This window comes from Setaria viridis, chromosome 7, assembly GCF_005286985.2.
Source record: "Setaria viridis chromosome 7, Setaria_viridis_v4.0, whole genome shotgun sequence".
Lineage (NCBI taxonomy): Eukaryota > Viridiplantae > Streptophyta > Magnoliopsida > Poales > Poaceae > Setaria > Setaria viridis.
The window spans coordinates 10,306,747-10,332,825 of record NC_048269.2 but is presented as its reverse complement, the minus strand read 5'-3'; the positions used below and the strand labels follow the sequence as shown (position 1 = coordinate 10,332,825).

The 26,079-nt window shown below is 40.6% G+C and overlaps 2 pseudogenes; both read left to right on the top strand.

Annotated features, from left to right (window-relative positions):
• The first annotated feature begins 5,840 nt into the window (after window positions 1-5,840).
• On the top strand, window positions 5,841-9,464 carry LOC140223417 (uncharacterized; annotated as a pseudogene).
• A 393-nt stretch (window positions 9,465-9,857) lies between these two features.
• On the top strand, window positions 9,858-25,851 carry LOC117864575 (uncharacterized; annotated as a pseudogene).
• Window positions 25,852-26,079: the final 228 nt, after the last annotated feature.

Here is a 26,079-nt window from a genome sequence, read left to right as displayed (position 1 = left end):
TAGTTGATAGTGGTTGCTGTCAACGTATGACTGGTGAAGCAAAAATGTTTTCTTCTCTTGATGATTAAGCATCCGGTTATGACAACATTACTTTTGGTAATAATGGCAAGGGTGAAGTGAAAGGATTGGGTAAAATTTCTATCTCAAATGATCACACTCTCACAAATGTGCTAATTTCTATCTCAAATGATCACTTAGTCACAAATGTTCTATTGGTTAGTTCCCTCAAGTTCAATTTATTGTCGATTGCTCAACTTTGTGATCTTGGCTATAAGTGCATTTTTACTAGTGATAAATTTGAAGTTACTAGTATATATGGAAATAATTGCATTTTTCAAGGGTTTTAGGCATGAGAGTTTATATCTTGTGGATTTTTCATCTAGCCATGCCAAGTTGACAACTTGCTTATTCTCTAAATCATCCATGGGTTGGTTATGGCATAGAAGACTTGCTTATGTTGGAATGAAACAACTCAATCGATTATTGAAACATGATCTAGTTGTTGCCTTGAAAGATGTGAAATTTGAGAAAGACAAATTATGTAGTGCTTGTCAAGCTGGAAAAAAGTTGCAAATTCTCATTCATCAAAAAGTGTTATGTCAACCACAACACCTTTGGAATTATTGCACATGGATTTATTTGGCCCAACTACGTATAGAAGTATTGGTGGACATTGCTATTATCTTGTCATTGTGGATAATTATTCAAGACACACCTGCATATTTTTTCTCATGATAAGGCTGATACTTGTGATATATTCAAGAAATTTGTGACAAGGGCTAAAAATGAGTTTGATTTTAAATTGAATAAAGTTATAAGTGACAATGGTAATGAGTTCAATAACACTAGAGTTGAGGAATTTTGTAATGAGAACGGCATCAAGCATGAATTCTCAAGTAACTATACATTGGAGCAAAATGGTCTATTTGAGAGTTAGAATAGGACTTTGACACGGAAAGGTCAATTCTTTTGGAATATAATGTCTCAGATTCTTTTTAGGCTGAAGCAATCAACATCGCTTGTCATGCATCAAATAGGCTATATTATCATAGATTCTTCAACAAGACACCTTATGAGATTCTTATTGGAAGAAAGCCAAATATCTCATTTTTTGGATTTTTGGTTGCAAATGCTATATTCTAAGAAAGGGTACTCGGCTGTCCAAGTTTCAAAGCAAGTGTGATGAAGGATTTCTTCTTGGATATTCATCTTGTAGCAAGGCTTATAGAGTGTACAACAAGTCAAAAGGGTTTGTTGAGGAAGCCTATGATGTTGAATTTGAAGAAACTAATGGCTCTCAAGAAGAGAAAGAAAACTTAAATGATGTAAGAAATGAAGGTTTGAGCAAGGCTATCAAGACTATGTCTATTGGGGATATCAAACCAAGAGAAGAAGATAAGGATGATGGTCCATCTATTTCGATTAGAGTAAACCCATCTACTTCTACCACAAATGATCAAGACCAACAAGTTGGTGAAGTAAGCAATGATGATACTTCTTAAGAAAATGTTCAATTGGTTGGTTGGTGAATACTTCTACTACTCAACCATCTACATCAACTCAAGAGCCGGTTGTTCAACCAAGAATTCATCATAGTATTGCAAAGGATCAACACATTGATCAAATTATGGGTGACATTAGTAAGGATGCTCAAACTTGATCTCGTGTTGTTTCTTTTTGTCAACACTATTTTTTTGTATCCTCTCTAAGCCTAACCGTGTAGATGAAGCACTTCAAGATCCGGATTGAGTGAATGCTATGCATGAAGAATTAAATAATTTCACCCGGAATCAAGTTTGGGAATTAGTTGAGAGGCCCAAGAATTACAATGTTATTGGTATAAAATGCGTCTTCCAAAATAAGCAAAATAAATATGGTATTGTTGTGAGAAACAAAGCAAGATTGGTTGCACAAGGCTACACTCAAGTTGAAGGTTTGGATTTCAGTGAAGCTTTTGCTCCTGTTGCTAGATTAGAAGCTATAAGAATTTTGTTAGCTTATGAATGCTCACATAATATAAAAGTTTATCAAATGGATGTGAAAAGTACCTTCTTGAATGGTAGAATTAGTGAACTAGTGTATGTTGAACAACCTCCCGGTTTTGAGGATCCTAAGAAGCCAAATCATGTGTATAAGCTCTCTAAAGCTCTCTATGGTTTAAAGCAAGCTCATCATGCTTGATATGAGAGGCTTAGAGACTTTCTCATTTCTAAGGGCTTCAAAATTGGAAAAGTTGACACTACATTGTTCACTACGAAAATGGGCAAAGATATCTTTGTTTGTCAAATTTATGTTGATGATATCATTTTTGGATCTACTAATGAAAGTTTTTGTGAGGAATTTGGTGAGATGATGTCTAAGGAATTTGAAATGTCTATGATTGATGAATTGAGTTTATTTCTTGGTCTTCAAATCAAGCAATTGAGGGAAGGCACATTCATTTGCCAATCTAAATATGTGAAGGATTTATTGAAGAAATTTGGTATCGAAGATGCAAAGCCAATCCAGACACTAATGGCAACAAATGGACCTCTTGATCTTGATATGGGAGGTAAACCGGTAGATTTAAAGCTTTATAGATCCATGATTGGTAGTTTGCTTTATCTTACCGCATCTAGGCCCGATATCATGTTTAGTGTGTGCATGTGTGCAAGGTTTCAAGCTACACCCAAAGAATGCCATTTGACTACCGTTAAGCATGAGTGTGCATGTGAGATATTTGAAGTTTTCTCAAAATATTGATCTTTGGTATCCAAAGGGTGCTCACTTTGAATTAATTGGTTATACGGACTTTGGTTATGCCAGTTGCAAGGTTGATAGGAAGAGCACTTCCGATGGTTGTCAACTTCTTGGAAAGTCACTTGTTTCATGGTCTTCAAAGAAACAAAATTTAGTGGTTCTTTCCACTGTTGAAGCGGAATATATCTCGACGGGTAGTTGTTGTGCTCAATTATTATGGATGAAGCAAACTCTTCTTCATTTGGTGTGGATTTTAAGGAAATACCTCTCTTATGTGATAATGAAAGTGCCGTGAAGATTGATAACAATCCGGTTCAACATTCTAGAACTAAGCATATTGATATTCAACATCATTTTCTTAGAGATCATGTGAGCAAGGGAGATATCAAGATCGATAGAATTAGTACAAATGATCATTGGTGGACATATTCACCAAGCCTTTGGATGAGCAACAGTTTTGCAAGTTGAGGAGTGAGCTTAATGTCATTGACTTCTCGAATGTGGCTTGAAACTTAGTACATGTGTTTGCTTGTGTATATTGCATTCATGAGCATACCTTACTAGTATTTTAGGTTCATTTTTCAGCTATTTTTGATTCTATCCTTTGTCATGCAAAATTTCAATGAATTTTGGTTCAAGACACTCCTACTATAGTTTTGATTGATTTATTGATGCTACTGGAAGTGTAGAGAACAACCATGAGCAATGATCCCAAGTTGAATCTCAAAAATCATCTCAAAGTAACAGTTCTCGGGTCATGCTAGATAGTCAAAGGTAGACCGTCTGCAGTAATTTTTTTGAACACATGACTGTTCTGGATAGAATTTGGGCAGAAATCGTTTGGGAGAAACTTTGTTAAGTGGATCATCTGCAAGTGATAATGTAAAAGTGGACAGAAACATTTCGTGATTGGTGGTTGCCGAAACTCTAATGAAGGACCATCCGCCCCTGAGAGGCAGACCGTCCGCGCTTGTTGGTCAAGCATGGGCCCAGGCCAGCTGACCTTTATTTGTTGCCTCACCCATCCCTTTCCTCTCCACCTGACCAAAAGAGCTCTCAACTCTCTCTATCATCAGCTCAACCATGAAAAGCACCTCCTCTTGGGGGAGAGATTTGGCGTGTTCCCCGGACTCTCCGCATGCTTCTCTATCATGTCCTCTTGGTATTTCATTGAATACCCTCCCTATTTTGTTGGATTTCAAGCAAGAACATGGCTAGGGTTTGATGATGTGATCTAAGATTCATCCATGAATTTATGAAATTGGTTGGTGGAATGGATTACTAGTGTTGAGGAGATGATATATTCAAAATTTGGTTGATCAATTTGGTCTAAAACCCAAGATTCATGGGCTTAATTTTGGGAAGCTACTATTGTTGTTCGCGGCTGCACAGTAAGTGACAGATCATCTGCCCCTCCCTAGCGGATGGTCCACCGGTCATTGGCACCTACAGCCTTGACACTAGCACTTGGAGGTTCACTTATCTATTTGATTCAATCATTGCTTATACACGTGACATGTTTATGACAGGGATGCACTTTGCCGGGTTGTCAAGACTTTTACTCGCAAGCCTAAAGTGGGAAGTTCATCTAAGGGCAAGAAAGGATGATGATGACCCAAATGATGCAGATTACAATCCTAATCCAAATAAATTGGAGGCTAAATCTTCAGTGGTAGGTGATGATAGTGATGAGGAGATGGAAGAAAGTAATGCAGATGATGACGAAATTGATATTGTGAATTACACTGCTCTTAGAAGAAATTGGACAGTTGATGCATATTCAAGAGAAAGAAGTCCCTATGTGTGGCACTACAAGAAACCTGTTAATCTATGATGAATTTTCTGTGACGATTTCAGAGAACGTCACTAACTGTACACAATCTGTGATGATTTTCAATTTCCTGTCATGAATCTGTCATAGTGGATATGAGGCCCGTAATACAGTAATGTTTTTTCAATTTCGTCACGAAGCGGCCCAAAATCTGTGACGTAATAATAAATTCGTCACGAAGTGGTCCAAAATCAGTAACATTATAATAAATTCATCGTGATTATCAATTCAATTTAGAATTGTCATGACACTAATTTTTGGAAAAAAAATGAGGGTAACCGGAAAAAGAAAAGCAAATATAATATTTGAATCTGAAAATAGGGAAAAAGAAAAGGAAATAAGTGTCGTAGAATGGATTAGAACCTAAGATCTCATGTGAGAGAGGCACACATGTTCACCGTTAAGCTACATGTGATGTTATGACTGTTTCTGGTTTGTTAAGAAGTGCTTGTATTTGAGTCCACGTCATCTAACAGCTCTTGGGCCGCTCGGCCACGTCGGGCCACTGCTGCTCTTGGGCCTGCTGCTGTGCTGCTGCTCGGCTTGGGCCGCTGCTGCTCTTGGGCCACATCGGCCACTTTAATTTAAATCCAAAAAAAAAGGTGCGGACGCTCCGCCACGTCGGGCCACGACGGCCGCTGCTGCTCATGGGCCACGTCGGCCACTATATTGTTTAAAAACCAAAAAAAAGGTGCGGACCAAAGAGGCTTAAACCTGCGACCTCATGGAAGTGGACAGCTGGCCTAACCACTGAGCTACTTGTTCTCTTGTGTTCAATAGATGAAATTCACTTATATATACTATTTGTCTCATTGGTTAAACTACACACGACTTGGAAAATCGATTGGATCGAGATCTGATATCTACCGACCGTCTCCACCTGCTGCTGCGCCGCCGTGGACTCCGTCCCCATCATCCCACCATTGCCATCGTCCACCATCCACCAGCAGGGTCGCCACCGTCCACTCCGTCCCCTTCCCGCCGCCCACCATTGGCACGCCATCCGCGGCACCAGTCCCCGCCATTGCTGCCGCCTCATTCCACATGGCCGCTGCCCGCCATTGCCGTCTTAGCATGAACGGCCTCGGGAGCACGACAGCGACGGCATCACAGGCTTGCGACCCTGCTGGTTCGAGGCATCCCTTTCCCCCACCTCAACAACGGCCTTGACAAAGGTATCTGTAATTTTTTTGTAAGCTGTGTTGAGTGTTGCTTTTGAATTGGTGTAGATCGACTTGTTCATTTTGGTTGTTGTGCTATGGTTGAACAGATGGATCGATCTTGGGTGCATAAAAAATTATTTTCCCCTAACTACATTGCTGGTGTGAAAGAATTTATGAGCTTCATTCATGGAAAATTCAGTGACAATGTTGAAATTCTATGCCCATGTGGTAGATGCCTTAATCAGAAATACCTATGTCAGGCTGGAGTGAAGAAGCACATATTGATGAATGGAATGGACAATACTTATACTCGATGGATTCATCATGGAGAGAACTTGAATGTAGATGTTATTGATGATCCTATTCATGTGCATGATGTAGATGATTGTTCTGTACATGATGTAGAACTGACAGAGGATGACAACTATGGTGTTGATCCTTTAGAAGCGGTTTTAGGAGGCCTACACACTGCAGAAGAACAAACAAGACATGATGGAGAAATTCAGGAAGGTAATGCAGAACCTCAGGAATAAGATTCATTTTTTAAAATGGCCATGAGAGAGGCAAAGCGTCAACTTTATCCTGGTTTTACCAAATCTTCAAGGTTCTCTTTTGTGGTAAGGCTGCTTCATATGAAGTCATTATATAGGATAAGCAATTCTGCTTTTTCTGCAGTAATGAAGCTATTGGCTGAGGCATTCCCGGAATGCAATACACTCCCAAAATCATATAATGATGCAAAGAGTCTTCTAAAAGAATTAGGTCTCGGATATGAATCAATACATGTGTGCTACAATAATTGTGTGCTATTCAGAAAGAAATATGCCAAGTATGACAATTGCCCTGTTTGTGGTCTCTCAAGATGGAAAGACCCAGAAAGGAAGAAGATACCACAGAAAGTGTTGCGGCATTTTCCATTGGCACCTAGGTTAAAAAGGATGTTTGCAACCAAAGAAGCATCAGAAGAAGCACAATGGCACAAGTTAAAAAGGCAGCCTAGTGAGAAGGAAATGAGCCACCCAGCTGACGGCGAGGCATGGCAACATTTCGACCGAGTATATCCAGATTTTGTGAAAGATGCAAGAAACCTTAGACTTGGACTTGCTACTGATGGGTTCAATCCTTTTTCAGAACAGAACTCAAGATACAACATGTGGCCTGTACTTGTTGTGCCATACAACCTTCCACCCTGGGCATGCATGCAGGAGTCAAACTTCATGATGGCTTTGCTTATTCCAGGACCTAAATCACCTGGGAAGGACTTTGATGTATTTTTAGAGCCTCTTATAGAAGATTTACTTGAGCTTTGGAAGGGTGTGCGTACTTATGATGCTAATACTCGTCAAACATTTAGCCTTCATGCTGCAGTTCTATGGTGCATCCATGACTACCCAGCTTTGAGTACTCTTTCAGGGCGTACCACAAAAGGCTATTTTGCATGTACTCATTGTGACAACCACCCTCTTTCATACAGACTAAGGAGCAAAATTGGGTATATTGGGCATTTTCGATTCCTTCAAAAGGACATCGTTTGCGGAGAAACAATGAGTTTGCTAGACTTCATGAAAGCAATGACCAACCAAGTCAATTCTCTATAGAAGAGTTTCTAGCTGAATTGGAGAAAGTTAAAGATGTTAGACCTGGGAAGCAACAAGAATGTGGGAAGAGGCAGCGTTCTGACATGGAAGGGGGTCATGTGTGGCGAATTTGGAGCCGGATGGTTAGTTTATGGAAGTTACCATATTGGAAAAATTTGAAGTTGAGACATAATCTTGATGTTATGCATATTGAGAAAAACATATGTGAGGCCCTCATTGGGACAATTCTGAACATAGCTGGGAAGACAAAGGATACAGCTAAAGCCAGACTTGATCTGAAAGATTTGGGAATTAGAGAGGAGCTGCAATTTAGAGAGGATGGTGAGATGCCTCGTGCTCGATATACCTTGTCCACAAAACAAAAGGAGGCCTTTTGTAAATTTTTACATGAGGTGAAGTTTCCAGATGGATTTGCTTCCAATATCTCAAGATGTGTAAATGCTAATGGAACCAAGGTACAAGGGTTAAAAACACATGATTTTCACATTCTTTTGCAAAGAATCTTACCTGATGCCATGAGAGGATTTTCGGACAAGGACATTTATGAAGCAATAGCGGAGTTAGGGAAGTTTTTAGGGAATTATGCAGCAGAACACTTAACAAGGATGTATTGGCTGAAATGAAGAAAGAGATCCCTATTATTTTGGTGAAGCTTGAGAAATTTTTTCCCCCTGCTTTCTTTGATGTCATGATGCACCTTGCTGTCCATTTACCTGATGAGGCATTACTCCGAGGTCCTGTGCAATATGGTTGGATGTACCCAATTGAAAGGCGGTTGTACACTTTGAAGCGCTATGTGAGGAATAGGGCATGGCCAGAAGGCTCAATTGCCGAGGCATATATTGCTGATGAATGCCTGACATTTTGCTCTAAATACATGGATGATGTTGAAACAAGATTTAATCGGGAACCAAGGAATTTAGGTTTTTCTGATGAAGAGGCATACAGTGTTGATGTTTTTGGGCATGGAGTTCGTTTTACTTCCGCATCTGAACTGAAATATGATGAAAATAACTTTGATCAAATGGTGTGGTATGTGCTTAACAACTGTAGTCAAGTTGAGAAATATGTTAAGTAAGTTGTAATTATTGTCTTATTTTTTTTGCCACCTTTGTGTTGCACATATGGTAACTTCTATTTTTTTTTCAGAATGTTTAGAGATGAATTAGAGAGGGAAGGAGTGCCTAACATTGAAAGAATAATTCAACTAAGATTTCAAGCTTGGTTAGGAATCATGTTAGTTTACATCCACATATTTCTCGCTTTTTTTCCTGAAATTCTAATGTGTATGTGTTGCATGTGCCAGATCATTAGGTGGCGGGATACTCATGAAGAAGAGGTGGATGACGATATCTTTTCCTTGGTATGTGGTCCTGATTTCAGAGTCAAGAAATACACCTCATGCATAGTGAATGGTGTGAGGTTTAACACTGTTGATCGTGACAAGAATAAGAAAACACAGAACAGTGGAGTAATGACAGAAGGTACACATAATGGTCAGTTCATTCTTTTTTTTGGAACCTTGAGAGAGATAATTCAGTTAGAATATCATTCTGATGAGAGGACAGTAGTTTTGTTTAAATGTGATTGGTTTAAACTTGATGGGAAGAGGACTGAACTTCAATATGATGGCTTCTTTAAAAGCATCAATGTTGGAAGTCTATGGTATAAGGATGATTCTTTAATCTTGGCCACTCAAGCTAGGAAGGTCTTCTATTTGGCAGACACCAAGTTGGGTAAAAATTGGCAAGTTGTGCAGACATATGACCATAGGCATCTTTATAAGGGAAACCGAGTCCGCACAATATAATGTTGCTGCATATCAAGAGGACGAATGCTGTGATGAGGATGGAAGGAGAGAATCAGTGATAGACATGTCATATGATATTCCTTTGAATAGAAATGATGAACAAGGCCCTATCTTTGAAGCTGCTGAAATTGCTCGGTTGGTTCAAGAAAGCCACAAAGAAGGGCATCACACTGATGGTGAAGAGGAAGAAGATGACACACTTTTCGAGTATTGTAGCGATGATGAAGGAGGTGCTACAATTGATGTTGACAGTGATGACGAATAACTGCTACCAAAGGGTTGTGCTAGGTTTTTAAATTGACAGTGGTGAGGATTCTTGTCACTTTTTTGCAAGCTTCTGTTCATCTCCATAACTAATTCTATTCTATTGAGTATTTGTTAGTGTTGCACATAACTTTATGCAACACTTCTAAAGAAGCAATGCTGTCCTTAACTTACTGTTTCCGATGAATGTGTATTTTAGATAAGCAGTTAGTCCAAGACAATTATTTTCTTATATTTCTGGATAAATTGGGCATTTTCTGCACTTGATCATTTGTTATTGTTGGACAATTATTTTATATTTCTGGATTATTCTCACTGAATGTCCTTTTGTGTTGTCATTTCTCAGCTCACAGGTTTTATTATTGTTGCCGTGATGTTCATGTCAAAGCTGAGAGATCTGAGAAGCTAGCAAACAATATAGAATCATCGCATCCAGCAATTAGTGTGGCAAAATGGAGAATGACCTAGATACAAAGTTGGAGAAGTTGGAGTATGGTCCAAACATCAATGAGAATAATCAAGAAAGGTAATGATCCTCTGGTTTTATTTAATGTCGATGAAAAGTTACTTGATGTCCTGTATCTCATTCTGATTAATGTCGTCAAATGGCTAGTAGTTCAACAATGTTTATTTTTTTAGGATCTTGAGTGTATCTTTGCCAACAAGTTCCTTTACTGATCATGATTACATCATTGATGTAATGGACACAATAATAATTTGTTACTACCAGCTGTGGAGACAGAATGCGTTTCATAATTTATTATTTTTGCCATGAGTGTGCTTTTCAGAAAAGTGTTTAAATTTTAAGAGAACTATGCAGCTACCCAAACAATCCTCTCTCACTAAATGTCCTTTTGTTTCTCACCTCCTCGACTCACAAGTTTGGTTATTGTTTAAATTTTGCTGGTTGATCACTGACTTGTTTGCATCCTACAGAATGTGGAGCCGTGGAGGATTGGAGGTGAAGCTCTGCGATGCCTTGTCTGCATTGTGCGTCGATGCCGGTAGGGTTAGCAATTTAGGGAGGCGTCATGACGTGGGGCTCAATATTTTTGTTACGGCCAAGTGGTCAAGCTACCTTGATGCGAAAAATGTGTTCAGATTCTGGAGGCTAAATATTTTTATTTTATGCTCATGTCTGGGGCTGATTTGCATGTTCTGACAACAATTTCTTATAATGCTGTGATGATGTTTACTAAAAGCAGTATGTTTTCAACATGTTCTTGCTGAATTCATGAACTTCAGAATCAGCGGATGTTGACAACAATTTCATACGTACTAAAGTCTGAAAGCAGTATGTTTACTAACTTGGCCCAAATGGACTCGTTATTAGTGAAAACTAAATTTTAGATCCCTAACAAATGAATACACGTGATTAGCTCAATGGTTGTGCTCTTGGGACAGGGCAGGCCACAGTTCGGCTCCGCGATGGAGCAGGATTTTTTTTTTATTTCCAAAAAGAAGCAGACCGCAGGGATCAAACCCGCGACCTCAGTCAAGGAAGAGTGCAGGAAGTACCACTGGACCACTACTACACTTGCGTTGAAATGAAGATGGTTTATTTTATATACAAAATTTCTAGTGGACATCTCGCGACCATGTGGCGGCACCGGGTTGGTTGAGTTGCTTCAACCTAGACTATGTGGCGCGCTGAGGTTGCTCCCCGCAGTAGGTTTTTCTTTTTAATCTATACTTAGAACTTGTAACTAGTATTTCTCGGTCATAGTAACTTCAAATTTGTTGGTTTTTTTTTCTAAATTTTTGTAAAATCATGAAATTTCATGTAGTCTCATTTGTTTGCATACTACATTACGAAATTGATATTTTATGTATCGTTTTTATATAGCTCCTTTTCTTCCACCAAATAAAGTAGATAAAACATGTTTTTTGCATAACAATTGGTAACATAACTTAATATTTACTAATTTCATGGTAAATATAATGTTCTATCCAATTTTGAGGTGAATACAAGTTCGAACATGTAAAGTGCTACTTAAATCTTAAAGTTTAACTTGAGTTACTATGAACTATGTGAGAGATGTCTCCGTTTGTGAACAATGTTTGCTCCAACTTTGTCAAAATAGTTAATTTTTTACAAGCTTAATTATAAACCAAAAATATGATGCCACATCAATTTGTAGAATTTTTAGAACAAATTTAGATATTATTGTAATTATTACATGCTAACTTGGAGATAAAATTTTGAATTGTCTCTAGAAGACAACATAATTTTTCTCCATCTCCAATACATGGTCTGTAATGGAATTTATGAACCTAAAAAAATTGTTTGTGCAATTTTTGAAATCTTATTGGAGGGACATAGTTCAACTTATAATTACTTTCAATAAAAACATTGAAAGTCAATTAATTGATAGAAAATACCAAATCTACTTAGAAATTTATTGAACTCCTACATGATAACTTTATATGTTGCCTACTACATGAGAAAAATGTATTCATCGTATTTAATATAGTTTATGTACAAGTTGGTTCACAAAAGTACCTTTTTTGAATTTTAAAAAAATTGCTTCACATAAGGCGCTGGGCTGAATTCAGTTGGCCACCCCGCCTCCTTCTTCGGCCCAATGGCGCCAGCCCAAATTTTTTCGCAGAGCCAATTAACGCTAGTACCCTCCTCCTCCAAAAATCCCACCACATTTTTTAGGGTATCTCGGTAATCTCCTCCTCCTACCACCCGCGCCCTAAATCTAATCCCACACCTCCACCCACCAGGCTACCACCAGACCTCTCCCAATTTCTCTCTCCCACCGCCGACCGCATCTCCTCGGCCGCCGCCGCCGCGCCCCCATCTCCTCCTCTACCGACCGCCGACCGCCTCGCCCCATCTCCTCCATTCACCTCCATGGGCGCGGCGGACACGACTCCTAGCTAAACCCTAGCCAAACCCTAGCTGCCACCACATCCGCCACTACGCCGTTGCAAGCCAAGCCCTAGCCGCCACCCAACCATGCCGATGAAGGGTTAGCCCAAGAAAACAAAAGGACTTGGGATGCCAGGTATATGTGCTCATGTCCACATTGGTTGCTTAGTAGTGCTATCTGTGACATGGTGCGGGCATTCCTAATTCTTCTTTCTGCAGTACAACTAGTAATCTCTGAATGCTCATGTCCAAGTTTAAGTTATGGTTATCTATTATTCTGTTAAGAACCTTACTGCACGTGTTTGTTAGTCGCTTCTTGTGTGTAGTAAATGGCTGAAGATTATCCTTAAGTGAGTTGTTCTTACGTGGATAGGCTCTTGTTATAGCACTTAATCTAGTTGGAATTTGGCAGCATTAGCTTTCCCTTTTTCTCTAAGAGTGTTTGCTCAGCAAGTTTTGTTTGTACTGATATTTTAGTGTCAATGCTTATTGTTTCTACTGATCATTTTTAATCTCTTGTTACATTACATATTCCTAGCACCACTCCATCCGTATGAAGAGTTGCGCTTCCGACAATGCATGAGGAACAGTGAAAGGCTAGAGCAACTTGGTCTTCTTCCTTACAATCCCATTCATGTAAGCAAAACAACAAATTCTCAAGACAATAACAAGACAAAATGGAGAAATAGAGAAGATTCTGGATCTGACTATGAACAAGATTTGTTTGATGATGACATTGCTAAGGTGATAATTCTTCCATCCTGTCAGGGCTTATATTGCTATCTTTTTGGTAATGCAATATAATTATCTAGAAATTCTATTCACTAATCTAGGCTTCCATTTCTACCAGGGATCAGATGCACCACCTACTAGAGTCACGTTTCACTCTCGTAAGAGAGTTTATGCATCAGTTGCCCCAACTACTACAAAGCCAAAGTCAAATAGACGCATTTCCCAGCCTGATGCAAGTCTTGCACCAAGTGACATCCATGTGCCACCTCCACAGGCTAGTCTTGCACCAAGTGACAACCATGTGCCACCTCCATCACACCCTGATGTGAGCCAAGCTGTTGAACCAGCTGCTGCCATTCTGCAAGTTGATGCTCAAGGTTAGTTCTACTACCATGTTTTTCATCCTATTACCTTTGATTTCCTGTTGAATGCACTCTTACTTCCTGCTATTTTTTAGATGATGGAGCTGATGCCATTCTGCAAGCTGATGCTCAAGGCTAGTTCTACTACCATGTTTTTTCATCCTATTACCTTCGATTTTCTGATGAATGCACTCTTACTTCCTACTATTTTTTAGATGATGGAGCTGATGTCATTCTGCCAGGTGATGGTCACAACAATTTGCCCAATGAAGGTGAGCCTTTCTAACTATCATTCAAATGCCTTTGATTGCATGGTGAATGTGTTCTTACTGCCTACCATTTTTAGATGGTTTTGACTTGTATGATGACAACAACACCATGGCTGACACAACTGATGTCATTGCCCAACCTATTGCTGGCAACCCAAGGACCAATGAAGGTGTTTGTTTGTCTACCATGGTTTGCCATATTCGATATTGCATTACAACTTTGGTTGGTGTATGCTAATTGCATTTTCAATGGCCATTTACAACCAGGACAATAGGAGCGAAGGAAGCGAGGAGTTAATATGGGACATGGTCTCCATAGGATGAACCGATCTCATCGGGGCAAGCTGCCAATTGTCATACCTGAAGGGAATATCAGGCCCCTGGTACCTCTTATTGCTGCAAAGTTTGCAAGTGAATGCAACATTGCAGTCAGGAACCATGTGCCTGTGCTCACGCACTGGAAGGAGTACAAGAGACGCTCTGCAGTGATTGATACTTTTTTGGGAATACTTCGTGTAAGTAAATTCTCCAAGGCCTTTCCCCATCTTCCTGTTTTGAACCATGCATGCATACTACCCTGCTACCTAGTACATGAAAATATGCATTATTATAAGCATAAACAGATGTTGTATAGTAATTTTATTGCCATTTACAGATTTGATTTGCTCCTTACATGGTTTGATCCTATACGATCTGGTCATAAATGTCTTGAAAGCTATTCATTTTATCAGATATTAGATTTCTTATATATGTTCTTCTATCTGAATAGGCAAAGTTCAACATTGACACAAATGATGATGTGGTTAAACACGGTTGCCTTGAAATGATGAAGTCTGCAGTTCGCCAACAACGACACAAGCTGAAGCAACAATATTTTGATCCTTTTCCACTGCATTTGGTTCCAAAGACTTCTCCTGTGAAATCAACAAGTAATGAAGAATGGATTGAGGCATGTCAGAAGAACAAAGACAACCGAGGCAACGTTTCCTTACATCAAACAACTGGCTCCCGTAGCTACCCGGTTTTTGTAGAAAATATGGTAAGTTTGCCATGTCGATGTTCTATCATATTTATTAGATATGTACAGTTGTACTCTCCCACTCTCTTTTGTACTTCTAGCCTATACAGCTTCCTGTTGTACTATCAGCCTATTGGCATCTATACATGAAAGGTCACCCCCCTCCTCTCAGGGTGTGGTGTATTGCCTAAACATTCAATAATGTTAACTGCATATCCATTCTGTCATGCTGCTCTATCATATTTTAGCAAATGATGTTCTTGCTGCAGTTTATTAGTACTTGTTGTAGATCATTAGTTCTTGCTGCATATTATTAGTTCTTGGTAGTAACTGCATAGATCAGTTTGTATAACTGCATATTATTAGTTCTTGCTACAGATTATTTTCCATAATGATATGCGTACATTCTTGCTTGATGTGGCAAGACCATTCACTTATTTTACTAGAAACTGGGCTTGTGAAACATCAGTGTGTCTAAACAAGTTCTTGAACCATTGACTAGTATATAATTGACTTGATTGCTTTGTGGTTATACAAAATGGAGTAAACTAGTCTTACTTGTCTGGTAGCAGCATCTCTTAGTGTGCTGCTATGTAGTTCTAGGTTGGCACAAGGAGGTACATGTGACATCGACTAATTGCACTTAACACATACCCTGCATCTAATCTCCATTAAGAACTGACCCCATACTGCTTGCCTTGTGGGCAGAATAATTTCCACTGCTGAAATCCAATAAATTCCATTGCTTCATATGCATAGTATTAACTCTTGTACTAACCTGTTTGAGGCACATGGGCGTGTGGCCACATGGGCGGATGTTGAGACACGGTGAGTTTTCTTGCTGATTTGATATGGTGACTGCATGGTGAATCTACATCAGGATTGTTCATTTGGTTACCTTCCGTGAGTTGTGGAATTTCTACTAATTGTGTTAAGTTTAGTTCCGTAGCAGTAAGCTCTCCTGTTCTATTTATATCATTGCATGCAAGCTACCAAATTATCTCTGCTAATGATGTTAAATTCAGTTCAGTAGCAGTAAGTACTGATTTTGAAGAATAGATGGCTATCTCAACTTTGGCTATTCATGTTGATGCTATGCTTCTGTACTACCTTTTGTTTTGTGCTCATATTTGATATAGGTATATTCCTATGTTCATCATGGATTTGAGTTGATGCTGGCAGATGTCTTGAACAACTACATTTGTTTGCCATATGCATTATTCATGTTTTACATTGCTGTAGTGCATTATTCATTATACACATCCTGAAGCACATACACTAAATTTTGCAGGGAGATGAGTACGAGGATAAGGAACCTGATGCGTTCGATTTGTTCAAAGCGTGCCACTTCAGCAAGAAAAGGAAAGGCTTTATGCCTTCTGTGCAATCGGTTATTGTAAGTCTGCTCCCTAATGGTGCCATATTTATTTGGATATTTTAAACTGCCCCATGATCCTGAATCATGTTAGCTGCTTGCTTGCTAGACTGAAATGGAAAACCAACTGGCTGCACAACCTAAAGAAGGTGAAGAACCCAAATCTGCGGCTCAAGTTGTAGCTGGTGTGCTTGTAACACCCCAAGAAAAAACAAACGCCACCTTAGGATGCTACTAAGCCACACCGGACAAAAGGGACAGATTTTTGACAGCACCTTCCCTAAATCAGGAACACCGCGGAAGCAAGAAACAATAAGATATGAAAATAGAAAAAGCATACTAGCATAAATAAAAGATCCTAACATGATATTCAAACGATTAAGGCAAGGTTTAACAAAGCTTAACCATCATTAAGCAACAAATAGACTCTCATAGAGAAGGACTTAAATATTACAGTATCACACTAGAGGATTTTGATTAAAGAGAAGTGTGTGACGTGCTGCTACTTCCCAACCCCCAAGCAAAGCATCCATCCATCAAGTACCTGAGAGGATAACAAAAAAATAGGGGTGAGATATAAAATCTCAGCAAGTAACTAGCTTTAACAAGCTATTTAAACTACAAGTTCATTAGACCATGGTTTAACTATTATCAGTAAGTGTATCTCCTCAATGAATAATAATAATAATAACTCCAACACCCTCATACATAAATAAAACCAATTCGTCATCAAACCTTGGAGAAAAATCACTTCTCACCACCACTGCCAAATAAATACCATAGAAAACCGATAGCACCCTAAATGCAAATGCAATGCAAATGCCATGTCTCCTGCCTTCATACTCAACAAAGTATGAAGCTGCACCGTTATGCCCAATAAACGATGCTGTACCGGTACGGTCGCGGCTATCAAGCGGCGAATTAACTCCATATGCCATGCATTGTGATGCAATGAAATGCAATGCCAAGACAGATCGCATAAAGAGAGTATACACCGCATATACCAGATAAGTCTCTCCTCATTTGACAACATAAACCTCATCATAATTATGCTAACAAGAGCCATTACCAAGTTATAAAGTAAAGAATAAGGCATATGTAATAACAACAGTAAGATGTGCATAAACTTGTAATTGAATGGATGATATTGGATAAGTTATCATTCTGAAATTTAAGGTGGAGGTAGGAAAAATAGCAAATTAAAGCTTGTAGCAACCACCGCTACGTTACTTGCCTCCCAAAGAAGGAGATAGCCGCTCTAAGCGTGATCCGGAGCGTTACCACCTGTTTTGACACAATAAGATCAGAACATATCCTCAAACAACCATGTGCACACAGCAAGTAAAGCACCCATATAGCCCAACCCGTCAAACAAGCGACGATGGTAAACATCACCTAGGTTAACGGCAGCAGTGCTGCTTCACTTTTTTGTATCTTTAGAATTACAAAAGATATGACAGCAAGCAAATACATCTTAGAAAACTAAGGGAGAAATCTTACAACTTTGTTCAGATCCTTTATTTTTAGCATAATCCAAAGAGGGGTAAAACTGCAGTTGAATGTGAAGTACAGAATCTGTCTGAAATTTCGGGCAGCAGCATACAAAAATTCATATCTCCCAAACCCCTTGTCCAAAAATTCTAAACTTTTGTCAGGACATATATCTCTGAGAAACCTAAAACTTTGTTATTATGGGTTTCCACAAATTCCATCCTTAAGATCATCTAATACATCTCTGAACATCTGCTGTCAAAAATCTGGACATTCAGAAACAGCGTCCAAACAATATTCAATAACTGAAGGTATACTCCACCAAAAAATATGAAACTTGGACAGCAGTTACATCTCAAAATTCTCTACAACTTTTGTATGATCCACTTTTGGAGGAGAAATCGTTTAGGTCGCCAAAACTACAAGGACATCAGCACTGCCCGAGCTACAGGACAGCACACCTTAAATCGACCTTCAAACCGTGTTTTCCCCAACAAATCCACTAATCCTCAGGACCAAGAACCTCCTAAAAACATCAATTAGCAGATCTAAAGTGGATTCACCTCACCTTGGTCGTTCCCCAAACCCTAGGGCAGCGGGAAGATATGGGGAAAGGACCGATCTACATGGAAGATGCACCTTTCTTGCTCCTCTTGTTGTCCTCGATCCGTTTTGCTAGTTCCCCCCAAGGGTTTGCTGCTGTAGAGAGGGGATTTAGGGAGGGGAAGCCATGGGAGAGCAGGGAAGGAGGAAGAAACGTGAGAAGGAAGAGAGGACCGGTCTGGATAAGATGGGAGGGGGGGCAACGGGCCAGGGAAAAGGGTTGGGCTGGCTGGGCCTTTGATTTTTTTTTAGTGTGTTACATTCTCCCCTCCTTTAAAGAATTCGTCCCCGAATTTAACTACTCAAAGGTATACCAACTTGATAAATTAAAACTTACCGCTCTCAAAGAGTTGTGGGTACTTCTTGCGCATTTGGTCCTCGAGCTCCCAAGTCGCTTCACGCTCAGACTGATTACTCCATAGAACCTTGACATATTTGATGGTCCTCTTTCTCATGACTCGCTCGGATGAGTCTAAGATACGTTCTGGGTGACATTCCACAATTAGATTTGGCTCCACAATAAGTGGCTCCAAATCAATCTTGTGCTCAGGATCCCTCAAATATTTTCTTAACATAGATACATGGAAAACATTGTGCACTTGCTTCAATGATTCTGGAAGCTGCAAGCGATATGCCAAACTGCCAACACGGGCTGTGATCACAAACGGACCAATGTACCTTGGGCTAAGCTTTCCTGTGGTGCCAAACCTCACAACACCTTTGGTTGGCGATACCCTAAGAAGAACATGGTCACCCACTGCAAACTCTAGATCTCGCCTCCTCACATCAGCATAACTCTTCTGCCGGCTCTGAGCAGCCAACAGATTCTGTCGTATCTCCCGCACCTTTTCAGATGTCTCTCGGACCCAATCTGGACCAATCAAAGATCTCTCACCCAAAGTTTCCCAGCATATGGGAGAAATACACTTTCTACCATACAAAGCCTCAAATGGAGCCATCTTGATACTAGCTTGATAGCTGTTATTATAAGCGAACTCTGCCAAAGATAGATGATCCTCCCAACTACCTTTCCATGAAAGAACACAAGCACGAAGCATGTCCTCTAAGGTCTGAATAGTCCTCTCCGACTGACCATCAGTCTGAGGGTGGAAAGCAGTGCTAAGAGTCAAATTTGTGCCCAATGCACTATGCAAGCTTCGCCAAAAGTTAGACACAAACTTGGGATCTCGATCAGAAACAATGGACTTTGGCACACCATGAAGCCTTAGCACTTCTCTCATGTATAAGGGAACCAAATCTGGTGCTGAACTAGTTGACTTCATAGGAATGAAATGTGCAGACTTAGTGAGTCTATCCACAATAACCCATATGGCATCTCTCCCTCGAGGTGAGCGAGGTAACCCGACCACGAAGTCCATGGTGATATGTTCCCATTTCCACTTAGGGATCTCCAAAGGCCGTAATAAACCCGCAGGCTTTTTATGTTCTGCCTTAACTTGCTGACAAATTCCACAAGATGCTACATATTTGGCAACATCAACTTTCATCCTTTTCCACCAAAAATTTTTCTTTAAATCCCGATACATCTTGGTCTCACCAGGGTGAATTGTGTAAGGTGTTCGATGTGCCTCCCTAAGTATATCCATCTTCACATCAGAATTTTGTGGCACACAAAGACGCCCTCTAAAGCGAATAGCACCATGTTCATCTATGGTGAACTCCCGTGGTCTACCCCCTAAAATTCTCTTTCGAACCTCTTGAAGCAAACGATCATGTTGTTGAGCCTCACGCACCTGATCAACTATGGGAGACTGAATAAGCATTTGAGTCTCTTGATGTGCAACGCCCGCATAACAAAACGAAACCCCCATGCGATCCATATCAACAATCAAGGACATCACTGTCTTAGGAACACCTGTCCTACTAAGAGCATCTGCCACCACATTTGCCTTTCCTGGATGGTACTGGATAGTGAGATCATAGTCCTTAATCAATTCTAACCATCTCCGTTGCCTCAAGTTGAGTTCTTTTTGTGTGAAAATATATTTGAGACTTTGGTGATCTGTAAATATATCACATGACTCTCCATAAAGATAATGCCTCCAAATCTTTAGAGCAAAAATAACTGCAGCCAACTCTAAATCATGTGTGGGGTAATTTTGCTCATGCTTCTTCAATTGCCTTGATGCATAAGCAATCACTTTACCTTCTTGCATAAGCACACAACCAAGCCCGATTCGAGAAGCATCTGTATACAAAGTGAAGCGTTTGCCGCTCTCAGGTAATGTCAATATAGGAGCATTCACTAACTTATTCTTTAGAGTTTGGAAACTGGCCTCACACTCTTTAGTCCATATGAATGGAACACCCTTCTTAGTGAGATTAGTCATTGGCTTAGCAACAATTGAGAAACCCTGCACGAAACGCCGATAATAACCTGCAAGCCCAAGAAAGCTCCGAACTTCTGTTACATTGGTCGGTCTTTGCCATTCCACCACTGAGGCAACGTTTTTAGTATCCACCTTAATGCCATGTTGATTAATGACATGACCAAGGAAGCTCACTTCAGAAAGCCAAAATGCACATTTCTTCAACTTTGCATAGAACTTGTTCTTCCGGAGTGCATCCAAGACAAGACTGAGATGAACCTTATGCTCCTCCTCTGACTTGGAGTAAACTAAGATATCATCGATGAATACCACAACAAAAACATCCAAGTACTCATGCACATCCTGTTCATGGCCTCCATAAAAACAGCAGGGGCATTTGTTAGTCCAAAAGACATAACCACATACTCATAATGCCCATACCTGGTATTAAAAGCCGTCTTCTCAATATCCTCTTCCTTGATACGTAGTTGATGGTAACCAGATTGCAAGTCAATCTTAGAGAATACCTTGGCACCTCTCAATTGATCAAAGAGAGCATCAATACGAGGCAAAGGGTACTTGTTCTTGATTGTTACTTGATTAAGTGCTCGATAATCAACACAAAGTCTTTTAGTGCCATCCTTCTTTTCTACGAACAAGACTGGGGCAGCCCAAGGTGACGTGCTTGGTCGGATAAACCCTTTAGCAAGAAGTTCATCCAATTGCTTCTTTAACTCCACCTGCTCCACAGGAGCCATCTTGTATGGTGTCTTATATATAGGTTGCGTTCCAGGAACCAACTTTATGTGGAAAATAGCCTCTCTTTCAGGAGGCAAACCTGGGAGCTCATCTGGGAAAACATCTGGATAGCGACAAACCACTAGAATATCATCCACTCGCAAGGGAACCTCCTGATCACCAATCATCACAAAAAGAATACCAGTTTTTTGTGTCCATCGATTAGGAAATAACTGACACAACAAGGAGATAGAGTACTTCAAACCACTCCCTTGAAAGATCATCTCTCGTCCTGATGGTGCTTGCAAAGTGATTGTTTTCCAGAAACAAGAGATAACGGCCTTATACTGGGAGAGCCAGTCCATGCCAAGAATCACATCAAAAGGCTCCAACGGAATCACCACTAAGTTAGCAATAAAATCCTCATCCGCAAGAGTGACAACACAGCCTGGACAAACTATAGAACTCGAAACAAGCCCTCTAGCAGAACTAACAACGATAGCCTCCCCAATCCTTTCAACAAAAAGACCCAAACGACCAACAAAAGCCTCTGAGATGAAAGAGAAACTAGCTCCAGAATCAAAAAGAGCATGAGCATCATAAGAATCAACTGAGATGATACCTGTTACCACGTCACCACGATCTCTAGCGTTAGTGGCAGGCATAACATATGCCCCTGGAACGCCAGACGAAGAAGAGGCACCCGAAGTAGGACCCGTCGGAGTGGGAGCCCATGGAACCATGGGTGCTGAAGGAGTAGCATGGGGCATCCAGTAAGCCCCAGTCTGAAGTGTAGGGGCAGCCGATGGAGTCACCGGTGGCGCTAGGAAGTACTGAGGTGTAGGGGCAGGTAGGTACTGCTGCGGTGGCGGTGCAAGTAGGTGCTGCTGCGGTGGCGGTGCAGGTAGGTGAGGAGTAGAAGATGCAGCCGCCATCATATGGAATGCACCATTGGGAGCTGAAGAAGACACTAGCTCCCAACGAAGCTTGGCATCAGGATTCTTCCTACAAACCACGTCCTTGTGATCTTGACCACAAATAGAGCACTTGCCGGACCATCGGCACTCTCGAAGACGATGCGCATCTCCACATTTGAAGCACACCATCCCCGTGCCAGGTTTGGGAATGGCACGATACTGAGGAGTACTCCCTCCTGGAGTACGAGACTGAGCCGAACCACCACGGTACGGCTGGTGACGCTGAAACTTGCCCTTCCTATGAACATGACCACTAGAATGGACCTTCTTGTCACCCTGACCACGAGACTGGTCACCACTCAAAGACTTATTTAGATCAGCTGTGACCTGAAGCTGCATCTCAACTCCCAAGGCTTTCTCTACCATGGAGCGAAAGTCTGTGACTTCAAAGGCACCCAACACATGGTGAATTGAAGGCTTAAGGCCTTGACGAAATTGCCTTGCTTTCTCTGCATCATCATGGGCCACATGTGGAACAAAGCGAACAATCTGGTTGAACCCCACCTCATACTCAGCCACTGTCTTCCTTTCCTGCACATAGTTATTTAGCTCAATTTTCATCTTGTCCAGGAAGGTCACTGGGTAAAACCTCCTCTCAAACTGCCTAACAAACTCAGGCCAAGTTAAAGAACCATGCGCAGCCGTGCGAGCTGACTGCACACCCTTCCACCAAATCTGTGCCTCACCCTTTAGTAATTGTGCCCCATAACGAACACGATCATGAGCTGACACCTCAAAAGCTTCCATCTTATCCTCCACATATGACAACCAATCAGCAGCCTGAATAGGAGTACCACTGCCATCAAAACTATCCAGCTTCATGCCAACCCACTCTCTCAGCGAGACACCACTCTCAGGGCCAACTGGGGCAGCAACTTCCTGAGTAGAGGTAGTAGGATTAGGTTGTGCTGCACCCGCACGAGCAGCCTGCCTCAAAGTCCTCATCTCATTTTGCATCTCACGCATTGCGGCAAGTAATTCTGCTTGACTAGTGCCATCAGCTTGGGCACCGCTCGCTGGTCGTGCCCGACCTTGCTTCTTAGGCGGCATAACTGCAGCCACCATAAGACACAAACAACACAAATATCAAGCTCCAACAATTTAAAGTATGCATAAAGATAAAATAATCCATACACACCAATGTACCCGTACCCAACCTACAAGTGCAAGTGTGTCAAATTAGACTTTATTTTTCCTAGGATTAAATTAACCTAAGCTCTGATTACCAACTGTAACACCCCAAGAAAAAACAAACGCCACCTTAGGATGCTACTAAGCCACACCGGACAAAAGGGATAGATTTTTGACAGCACCTTCCCTAAATCAGGAACACCGCGGAAGCAAGAAACAATAAGATATGAAAATAGAAAAAGCATACTAGCATAAATAAAAGATCCTAACATGATATTCAAACGATTAAGGCAAGGTTTAACAAAGCTTAACCATCATTAAGCAACAAATAGACTCTCATAGAGAAGGACTTAAATATTACAGTATCACACTAGAGGATTTTGATTAAAGAGAAGTGTGTGACGTGCTGCTACTTCCCAACCCCCAAGCAAAGCATCCATCCATCAAGTACCTGAGAGGATAACAAAAAAATAGGGGTGAGATATAAAATCTCAGCAAGTAACTAGCTTTAACAAGCTATTTAAACTACAAGTTCATTAGACCATGGTTTAACTATTATCAGTAAGTGTATCTCCTCAATGAATAATAATAATAATAACTCCAACACCCTCATACATAAATAAAACCAATTCGTCATCAAACCTTGGAGAAAAATCACTTCTCACCACCACTGCCAAATAAATACCATAGAAAACCGATAGCACCCTAAATGCAAATGCAATGCAAATGCCATGTCTCCTGCCTTCATACTCAACAAAGTATGAAGCTGCACCGTTATGCCCAATAAACGATGCTGTACCGGTACGGTCGCGGCTATCAAGCGGCGAATTAACTCCATATGCCATGCATTGTGATGCAATGAAATGCAATGCCAAGACAGATCGCATAAAGAGAGTATACACCGCATATACCAGATAAGTCTCTCCTCATTTGACAACATAAACCTCATCATAATTATGCTAACAAGAGCCATTACCAAGTTATAAAGTAAAGAATAAGGCATATGTAATAACAACAGTAAGATGTGCATAAACTTGTAATTGAATGGATGATATTGGATAAGTTATCATTCTGAAATTTAAGGTGGAGGTAGGAAAAATAGCAAATTAAAGCTTGTAGCAACCACCGCTACGTTACTTGCCTCCCAAAGAAGGAGATAGCCGCTCTAAGCGTGATCCGGAGCGTTACCACCTGTTTTGACACAATAAGATCAGAACATATCCTCAAACAACCATGTGCACACAGCAAGTAAAGCACCCATATAGCCCAACCCGTCAAACAAGCGACGATGGTAAACATCACCTAGGTTAACGGCAGCAGTGCTGCTTCACTTTTTTGTATCTTTAGAATTACAAAAGATATGACAGCAAGCAAATACATCTTAGAAAACTAAGGGAGAAATCTTACAACTTTGTTCAGATCCTTTATTTTTAGCATAATCCAAAGAGGGGTAAAACTGCAGTTGAATGTGAAGTACAGAATCTGTCTGAAATTTCGGGCAGCAGCATACAAAAATTCATATCTCCCAAACCCCTTGTCCAAAAATTCTAAACTTTTGTCAGGACATATATCTCTGAGAAACCTAAAACTTTGTTATTATGGGTTTCCACAAATTCCATCCTTAAGATCATCTAATACATCTCTGAACATCTGCTGTCAAAAATCTGGACATTCAGAAACAGCGTCCAAACAATATTCAATAACTGAAGGTATACTCCACCAAAAAATATGAAACTTGGACAGCAGTTACATCTCAAAATTCTCTACAACTTTTGTATGATCCACTTTTGGAGGAGAAATCGTTTAGGTCGCCAAAACTACAAGGACATCAGCACTGCCCGAGCTACAGGACAGCACACCTTAAATCGACCTTCAAACCGTGTTTTCCCCAACAAATCCACTAATCCTCAGGACCAAGAACCTCCTAAAAACATCAATTAGCAGATCTAAAGTGGATTCACCTCACCTTGGTCGTTCCCCAAACCCTAGGGCAGCGGGAAGATATGGGGAAAGGACCGATCTACATGGAAGATGCACCTTTCTTGCTCCTCTTGTTGTCCTCGATCCGTTTTGCTAGTTCCCCCCAAGGGTTTGCTGCTGTAGAGAGGGGATTTAGGGAGGGGAAGCCATGGGAGAGCAGGGAAGGAGGAAGAAACGTGAGAAGGAAGAGAGGACCGGTCTGGATAAGATGGGAGGGGGGGCAACGGGCCAGGGAAAAGGGTTGGGCTGGCTGGGCCTTTGATTTTTTTTTTAGTGTGTTACAGTGCTTGAGCAGAACAACAAAAAGAGTGTGTTCCTTCGCAATGTGGGAATGCAGATTAAGCGACCAAGGTTGAGTGCACAACTGGAAATGAAGAAGAGGGAAAATGCTGAACTTCAATCAATTGTCAGCAACCAGCACGCACAAATGGAAGAATTGTCAAAGCAACTGCATGAAACTGAGCAGACAAGGATAAGGGACAAAGAGGAGATGAGCAAGAAGCAAGCTGAGTTGGAGGCCAAGCTTCAGCTTATTCTGGGTCAAAATCGACCAAGCTAACTGTTGGTGCTATTGATTTTTGGTTTTTGGTAGCTGCTGTTTATTCTAACTGTTTATGCAAACTGTATGCTGAGTTGTATGCTGTTTTTGGTACCTTCTGTTCATGATAACTGTTTCAGGAAGCAAACTGTATGCTACCTATTATATTTTGGTTGATGGGTTGATATAATTTGCTATGTATTATGGGCTGAAATGATCATTGTGATATATGGGCTTAGATTGAATTTG